Below are 9,391 nucleotides of genomic sequence, written 5' to 3' on the forward strand. Positions count from 1 at the left end.
TTTGTAATCGCAGAAAGCATATGCAGAGAGAAAACAACAATCAAATACAAGACTTACTTCACTATGAATTATAAAAATGACATTAACTGAGATGTAAAACTTAATCTATCTCAACCTGTAGAAGGAACAACAACGTAAATCTTGACAGAAAAGAGTAATTAACATAATACAAATGAGCAATAGATCTTCCAGTGACTGGGCCCAAAGCCTCTAGAAGGAACTGCTATAGAAACTCAATGCACAGATTTAATGTGAAAACTCCAAGTTCTTCATTAACTGTCAAAAATAAATTACAAAATCACTACAACCTTTAAGGTTGAATTTGCATTCACAATCTTTCTAGCAATTAATAATGATTAAAAGTTAAAATCCCTTTTCATCTACTAGCGTTATATATTCTCTATGAAATGCTAGCAAATCAGAGCTTATCCTGAGGATTAGAAGATCCTCAGGATTGCTCAACTAAATAATCATATTTTCCTCGTCAATTCCATGTTTTGCCTCTTGTCCTTAGCTTGGCCCGTGCAGCTGAAATAACGACATCTTCCTTTCTTAGCGTTGTTGTCTTATCCAAAGGAACAAAAATTGTCCAATCCAGTCATCCTACGCATAAGCAAGCGAAAACTTAGGCTTTTAATGCTAAAAGTATGTAACTTATTCAACTTCGTTTTTCACAGTCTTTTCTTCGAGAACATGTTCAAGATGAGAGCAAATTCATGAAAACCATATTATTAATCAAGTAAATGAGGAGGAAAAACATACCTTTTCCACGACCTAGCACTTGTCCTGGTTATCCTATGGATCAGTAATAAAAGAGAATTCTCTTTTGTGGATGGAGTGTAAGTTTTTTGCATGACTCTTTTGTTCTCCCTTTTTTGGCAAAAGACTACAAGCTCATGGCTGCTATTTATGTAATTTCTTGACTTGAAGCTATAATGAAAAGGACAATTAGCAACAACAAAAAACTATGAACTTTTAAATGTTAATATATATAAAATAAAAATAAAATAAAATAATTATCTAAACAGGGTTTACCATAAAATGATAAGAAATTAAAAAATTGTTAAAAAGATGTGTTAAAAAAACATTTCAATTTTCCAAAAATCAAGTAATAAAATATAATAATTATTTCTAATTATTTTTTAATTGTAATTAAAATAAAATCAAAATTATTAATTTATTAAATCGAAGTAAAAACATTTAAGAAAATAAAATAAAAGAATTCATAAAATTATATTATATTTTATACTTAAAAAAAAATAAGATATTTGTCTCTAAATAAGATAGTGGTATGTGAGCCCATGGGGGTAGTTTATTTGGTGATTGAAGTATTAAGTAAATTGTGAAATTTAAGGTTCAAATCCCTTGTGGGTGTTGTTAAAATTAATTGATTTTACATGAATAAATTATCAATTATGTGGATTGATGTGTCCATTTTGCAATAGGGATTTTAGAATTTTAATATAATTATCAAAAATTACATAAATAAATTATCAATTACGTGGATCGGTTTGTTCATTTTGGAATAGGGATTTTAGAATTTTAATATAATTAACAAAATTATTAGGTTGGTTGTAGGGATTTATCCTCCATGGAAGTGTAATATGAAATGAGTTATGGTTTTTTGGAAATGCGGTATAGATAAACTGTGGTATTGACTCATGGTATTATAACAAAGCTTATAGGCATGTCTATTTTAGAATAATGCCTCTATAATTTTAATTTAATTATCAATAATTATTAGGTGGATGGTAGGGATTTAACCTCGAAAAAATATTCTAAAATATTCTTGGTAGTATGCACAAACTAAAGGTTGAGATTTATCTCCAAAATAGTCTTGTCCTTTTTTCCCTTTCAAATTTAATTGATTATCAAATAAAATGCCATATGGACAAGTGTCATATGAAACGAGTTATGGTTTTTTGGGCGGGTGGTATTAATAAGCCATGGTATTCGCCCATGGTATTGTAACAAAGCCTATTTACAAATTAAGAATATCCATAGTAAAGTATGGTTGAGTCTCCATAGTTAAGAATGTTGTTACATGCTTTTTCTAAATGTGTATATGTTTTTTCCTGAGAAAAGATCTGGTATTTTAATTACTGAAAACAAAAATACATTTTGTAAATTCTAAAAATACATTCAGGAGATTGTCGAACAACCTTCACAAAAACAAGTGTAAGGTTCCAATATCAGTCCCACACATAGGAAACTTGGAGGTACATACAAATAAACATTACCTGGGCTCAAAATCCCCAGAAAAAATATGAAATGGCACAAAGGTTTGCATACATTCAACCCCAAATGGGACCAAACTAAAGAGGGTCAAACCTAGAATTAAACCAAAGTGGGCCCAAGACCCCAACCAGCAGCTGACATATCGCCAACTACAGCACCATGCATCTACATCTAAAAGAAAATGAAGTCAAATGAAAGAAACACCTTATAATCACCTACTGAAAACCCCAAACCATAAGCTAGGAAGCAGGAAAGTGACCCACCGAGAGATGCAGTAACAATCCATGCCAAAAGCAGTGGCAGTGAGCAAGAGTCGCATCAGGGACATCAACGGGAGGAAAAACACAATCAGGATGGAACCAACATCATGAAAATAGGTTTTGCACAGGCAAGGAAACTAGCCTCCAAATACCACACCCCCCTCAATGTCGAAACCCCCATATTGTGCATCTACAACAAAGAAAGATCCGCCAAAAAGTTGGCCGAAGGTGACACCACAAACTAGTGTGTAGAGGAAGAGCAACATGAAGCCTAGGGCTACGAAGTCTAGGGTTCCATCCCCCGAGCCCTTGGTCCTCTCAATGCTCAGTTGAATGTTGTTGAAATGTGTAAATGTGTAGGTGTTTTACTTATATAGTATTTCTTTTTATACTTAATCATAATAACAATAATAATTTAAAATAAAGTTATAAATCAGTTAATTTTTTTTAATTTTAACAACATGAGATATATCATTAATTGTTTTTATGTTTATCATGGGTTGATGCCTATTTACCTTTACTAGTAATTTCAATTATATGGCTACCCTATTTTATAGATTCAGAATCTTCATGGTAAAGTAGGGGTAAATAACTATGGTTAAGAATCTTGTTACATGTTTTTTTAATGTATATATGTTTAATTTATACACTAATTATTTTTTATAATTAATTATGATAATAATATAAATTATAATTATAATTTAGTTATTTTATTATTTTTTTAATTTTAGAAATGTGAGATGTATTATAACCAACCTAGATCCATTTTAACTCTTGATCTACCTAATCCGGGTGGCTCCAAAAATAGAAGTGGCCTTGAAAAAAAAGCTCAAAAATCAAAGTCATCAGATGATGGAAGTGAAACTAGAACCCAGTCGTAGTGCTCGTCGCTCTAATTCCAACGGTGTAAATGACACTCAAATCTAAGTTCATATGCTCAAGATATAGCTGGTAAAATTTCCGGTCAAATTAGGCTAAGTGGCAATCACTAACAAGGCAACAATTTGGTGAAGGGACGGCACACGGAAAATGGCAGTTGGAAAGGGAGAATTTGTCACCTCCTTAATTCGTCCAGTAACCCTTAAAATCCGGCGGATAAATTTTAACCATTATTATATTAAGAAATCAAATATATATCTATCTATATATATATATATATATATATATATATATATATATATAATTGGGACGGCAAGCCACCACCCCCCAACAACATTGATTTATTAATATACAAACCATATCATAAATATGGGTTAGGCCAACCAAGAAATAGTCACTAACCCACATATGTTAATATATATAATGGGCACAGTCTATCCATAACCGCCAACGGTCTCATATTTAAATTAACGTTGAAACCGCCAGAACCAACAAACAACTCCCACGCCAAACATAACACGTAGGTTCCAAAATGGGAGGCTCGTCGTTGGAACCCAGGACCTCCCCAACCAACAACACCTTAACATGGTACCTCCAACCAACGGGCCAACGCCCCGTCCATTATAAACTCCGCCACACAAACATTACATAAACTTTATTCAATTGTCCATTCGACCGATGGAGGAGCAGAACCAAGAGCGATTCAAGAGAGTGGAACCCTGAAGAGGGGTATATTTTGATGTTGAGAAGATTCCTTTGGGGTCCATAAGTTACAATGACAAAATATGGTCACATTTATAGTCATTTGACTCAATTTCGTGCCAAGAATCTAATCGTGATGTATGTTTATGCATCTGAGCTTTGCATTTTTTGTCCATGACAGAAATTGGAGATATAAGGGTCATTTATGTAAAGTTGATTGTAATTCCCTTTCATTTCCATTTAATAAAAGAGGCCTCCCCACTTTGAGCAGGGCCCGGAGACATAGCCCACGCTGGATGAACTTCATAACCAAATCATTTGTGTGCCTTTGATATCATGGTTTATTTATGATTTCCACTTATTTCCATGTGTTTAAGTTACTTGGTTACATGCTCTTTTATATGCAATTTTGTATGCATCCTTGAAGTTAAAATATCTGGATTAAGTTTGGTATCAGAGCAGGTCTTCTTGATGCAAGTTGCATGAGGGAATGCTAACCAGGAACAAGCTCCAAAAAGGAGAAGGAAAACATAAATCCTTTGATCTCGAAGTAGGGGGTGCACCATGAAGATGGAACATGGCAGATGAGGAAGATCAAATTAAGGAAGAGCAAAATTATTGCAATATCTTCTTCACCATGGCAGAGAAAGTTGACAAGTTGTTTGCAGAATATGAGAATACAATCAAGTCTAAGAAGAAAGAACCAGACTGGTGGGTTCCAGTATTGCAGCAATGATGCTGCAACTCCTGGGACTCCCTTCTTTACTTTTGTCAACCCGGTAGTTCGTAACAAACTTGGAAGTGACGGTGCTATATGCACAAGTACTAGCTCTTGTTGCCGTTGTCACTTAATCAGCTGGCACAAGTCCGCTAGGAGCCTAAGCCAACTTCTACGAGCTCTTAGAAGAAGCTTTTAACTGTGATGGATGAAAGCTAACTCGAAGGAGGCTAATCTACTTGTAGAAAGAAGCTGAAAGCTGAAAGGAAATGCAAACCCTAAAAACCCTAGTTTTACTGACTAACCCTACTGGTGCAAGAAAAGAGATGAAAGCTGCTAAAATGGATGCCATTGACTCTTGGAAAGGTAAAATGCATGTGACTAAGCTACTTCTGAAGTAAAATCTGAAAATAAACATCTTTTTGTATTTTTGAGTAATTTTGCAAAATTATTATGCATGTGCTTTAACTGTTTTTTATCATGCAGAGGTTGATTGGCGAAAGGGAATGGAGTGGATGCTTGCGAGAGGTTGGGACGGTGAGAAGAGGGCCTAAGGGGTCCCTAACATCCTTCCAGAGAGTTTCACAGTGATCAGATCTCGAAAAACTGCTCACGTGAACTTCTACAGGAAGTCTGCAGGGGTTCTATAGGATGTTCTACAGGAAGTCCTACAGGAACAGCCGAAAGAGGATTTTAGAGGATTGATGGAGAAAATATGGTAGGGAAGTGGAAATGAAGGGTGGATAAGGTTGTTAAGAGGTGTGGGACCTGGTAAATGAAGCTCAAGAGTGATGAAGATAGTTGGATTTGCTCAAGGATGGAGAAAGCAATGTTGCACAAAAATATAGAAATTAGGGAAAATTGGGAAAGTGTAGTGAATGGAGGGTATGAATCTTGGATTAGGGTCTAGAACAGGTTGGATGATGGAGGAAGGATAGGTATGGGCATATTACAAGTGCTCCGCACACTATTTTCCAAAATTGATCGAACCAAGACTAGAAAAACCAAAGATCTATCTACTTTGACCTAATCTAACCTAACAACCAGAAACATGATGAACAGAAGTTTATAGACAGGAAATCATGCAAGATAGCTATGGAAACTAAGCAAGAACTGATCTAAACATGCAAGTACACCTGGTATCAACTTTTCCAACTAAAAATCTAACACTAGCAATTGCATAGAAAGGCAAAAACAATGTTTTTGTGGCAGCAAGTATGCCTTGGTGTTGTAGGGAAAAGTATCCGACTCGGATGACCCTATCCCACTCTAAGGGTGATAGTACCTCAGCAACAACTGTAAAGGAAACTACTGAAGGTTTACTTCTTTATGAAAGCAAAAGAGAATGAAAGAATGCACTAACCGTTGCCTTGCGCTTAATGTCGAATCCAAACTCTTCTCTATGGCTGCTTGCTCCCAGCTCCTTGCTCTATTGCTGGCCTAGCTACAATGAGATCCTGCAAAATAGCAAAGAAGGAAACTACAAGCAACATGCAATCATAACTGATTCAAGGATTAGTGTAAATCAAATATACAATTATCACAATATATCATTGAAACAAGAGCATATAGAAGAACCTCAATAGCTTTTATTAATGAAGAAGTAAAGTTCTGAGAGAGTTACAACCATTGAAGGCCCCAATCCAGCAACACCTCCCAGCAGAAAGAATTTCTCCTCTTCACCTCCCTCAAGCAATCACCCAATAGCTCTATAGTGAAACCAACAGCATAGCATTACTTTGCATAAAATTCCAGCCTCCTGAGCTCATAGGAGAGAGCTCAATATATAGATGAATTGAGAAAGGATGAGTCAGCTTGCAACTGATGTGTAGCTGCCTTGTGTCCTCTCTCTCTTCAGTTGATCTTTAGTTGATCTTCAGTTCTTGAGTCCACTTGGAGAACCTTTCTTCCACTTGGAGAAACAGAGCCTCTGACTCATCACAAGGCGAAATCCCTGATCCAAGTGTCATTTTTGGAAGATTCCAGAGCAATGACTCAGTGTGCCACTTGTCCAATCTCGCTCAACGCAGGTGGCCTTTGTTCTACCTGCTTTGCAACGCAGGTACACCATGGAGGAGTTGTGTTTCAGCGCAAAAGCCTAGTGGAGCACCTGCTTTGATTTCAGGGTTGCTTGTTTTTGAGTGTTTTCAGGTGGAGAACTGATCTGAGAGCTGTTGGTTTGCTGACCTTGTTCCTCTAGGGGTAGGAACATCATGTTTAGGGAACTTTGGATCCCTTGGATTATTGACAATTCATGCCTGTTGCTATAAGGCACAAAATTGTCTATAACAGATGCCCCCTAAAGTATGAGATCGTTTATCGGGTGAAATGCTTTATTGAGAGGATCCGAAGTTCATTCAATCTGCTGAGAAGTGTCCTGTAATAAGATACAATACAATACATTATTTTTCATACATTTTCATGATCTAGCTGAGGCGGGCATTCCCATGCTCAGTGATCCAGGTGGATGTTGGTGGCCACCCACCAACCCATTTGGACCCCCACAACTGTCTCTTTCAGCATTTTCAGTTTCCTTAATTGTAGCACAACTTACTATTTTTAGCAGTTTTTCGGGTCCTGAACTTCCGGAGCCGTTTTGAGGCCCTAAACGATGTTTTTTTGGGAATCTGGGGGCAACATGGGTCTATAGACCCATGTTGCCCTTCCCAAAGTGGTAGTGCTCGGATAGATCTTTCTAACGAGCTATTGTACGCATCAAACGAAGATCGTATGCCAAAGTTACGACCCCGGGAAATTGATGTACCAATTTACCCAAACGGGGCCCACAATTTGGCGTTTCATCTTCTAGGGTTAGGTTTCGGGATGTGAAGGGTTTTCCATTGTTTCTCAACAATAAATAGGCCTTCGAGCCTCATTGTAATACAGTTCGGAACAGTTCAGAGGCATGTAGCCGCACATCTCTTCTCAGAGATAGCTACCATCGCCCTAGCTGGTTTATTTCCATTTCTGGTTGTAAGCATATTTCAGTATTTTCCATTAATGAAATGAAGCATTATTTCCGCTGCATCTATGTGTTTATGGTTATTGCATCTCTGTATTTATGGTTATCTCTGTAATCTATTGCGTTCCTGTTTAAATCCGGATCAGTGGTATTAGAGCGGTCTGCTTTTTCTCTGTTTTTCTTTGCATGTCCCCAACGAGGTCGGGATATAAGGAGTTAGGGCTTGAACTGGTCGAACCTTTGCAAGACCAGCCTCGAAAATCCCGACGGCCTCCCATGGCGGATGAGAAGAAAGACGAGGGGGCAAGAGATCCTATCAAAATCTTGCTCGAAGAAGCGCTCGAGCGGCAAAGGAACGCGATGATGGATAGCTTTGCGCAGATCCTTCAGCGGCTACCCAGAGGCGACGCATCGGCTTCCAAAAGCGACTCTGGAAACGCCACACCCTTCAAGGTACAAGTTAATTTTGAAATCCCCATCTTCGAGGGTCAAATAGACGCAGATGCCGTAGATAAATGGTTAAATCTGCTAGATGGGTATTTTTCTGTTCATGAATTTTCAAGTCGGGAAAAGATTGTTTTCGCTCTTCTCAAAGCAGCCCCCCACGTCAAGGACTGGTGGGAAACCTACTGCGAGCAGAAGGATGAAAGTACAGGCTCACTATTTTCAGCCGCACCCACTTGGAATGACTTCCGAGATGCCATCAAGGAGCAGTATTACCCTGTCGGAACCTATGAGGACAAATACATCAAATGGACCACACTGCGGCAGGGGCGAGACCAAGATGTGCCGGAGTTCACAAACATTTTTCATACCCTTCGCACACAGTTGGGTATCAAAGATTCTGAGCTACATCTGGTACTCAAATACCGTGGCTGCCTGCACAAATACATCCAGGAAGAGATGGTGTTCTTGAACATCTCCTCACTCGGCACAGCATACCGATATGCTGTCAAAATCGAGCAAAAGTTCAAACAGAAGAAGCGAGACTTTGGATCTGCAAACCCGAAGCCCAAAGGACAAAGCCAAGGCGGGGTGACCCAAGACAACCCGTCAAAGCCGCAAGAAAAGAACAACACCACGAAGCCGAAGAAGGACACAGGAAAGTGGTGTGAGTTCCACAAGAGTCCCACTCATAACACAAGTGAGTGTCGGACCAAGCAGTCGCTGGTGGCCGAGTTGAAGGCTTCCGAATCAGATGCATGTTCCGACCTTGAGCCAGAACCCGACAAGGGGAATGGCAAAGGGAAGCAGATCATTGATGCGGATCCCAGTGCCACTGTTGCCACCGCCAAGATCAAGAAAAATGAGCCCGAAGATCCAGAGGAGGGGGAGCGTCTTTTCCACTCACAGATGTGGGTGAAGGGTTCACCGCTGCGATTCATTGTCGACAGTGGTAGCCAAAAGAACCTGGTTTCAGCAGAGGTCGTGAAGCGGTTGGGCTTACCGACTACACCACACCCACAGCCGTACAGTATCGGGTGGCTTCATGAAGGACGAGATCTGAAAGTTCGCCAGCAGTGCCGCCTTCCCTACAGCATCAAACCATTCACAGACGAGGTATTGTGTGATGTTACACCTCTGGATGTTTGTGATGTATTATTAGGCCAGCCATACTTATGGAGGCGACAT

The sequence above is a fragment of the Pinus tabuliformis genome, chromosome 7 (genome assembly GCF_031772625.1).
Source record: "Pinus tabuliformis cultivar Carrire ecotype Pingquan chromosome 7, CPIR1, whole genome shotgun sequence".
Lineage (NCBI taxonomy): Eukaryota > Viridiplantae > Streptophyta > Pinopsida > Pinales > Pinaceae > Pinus > Pinus tabuliformis.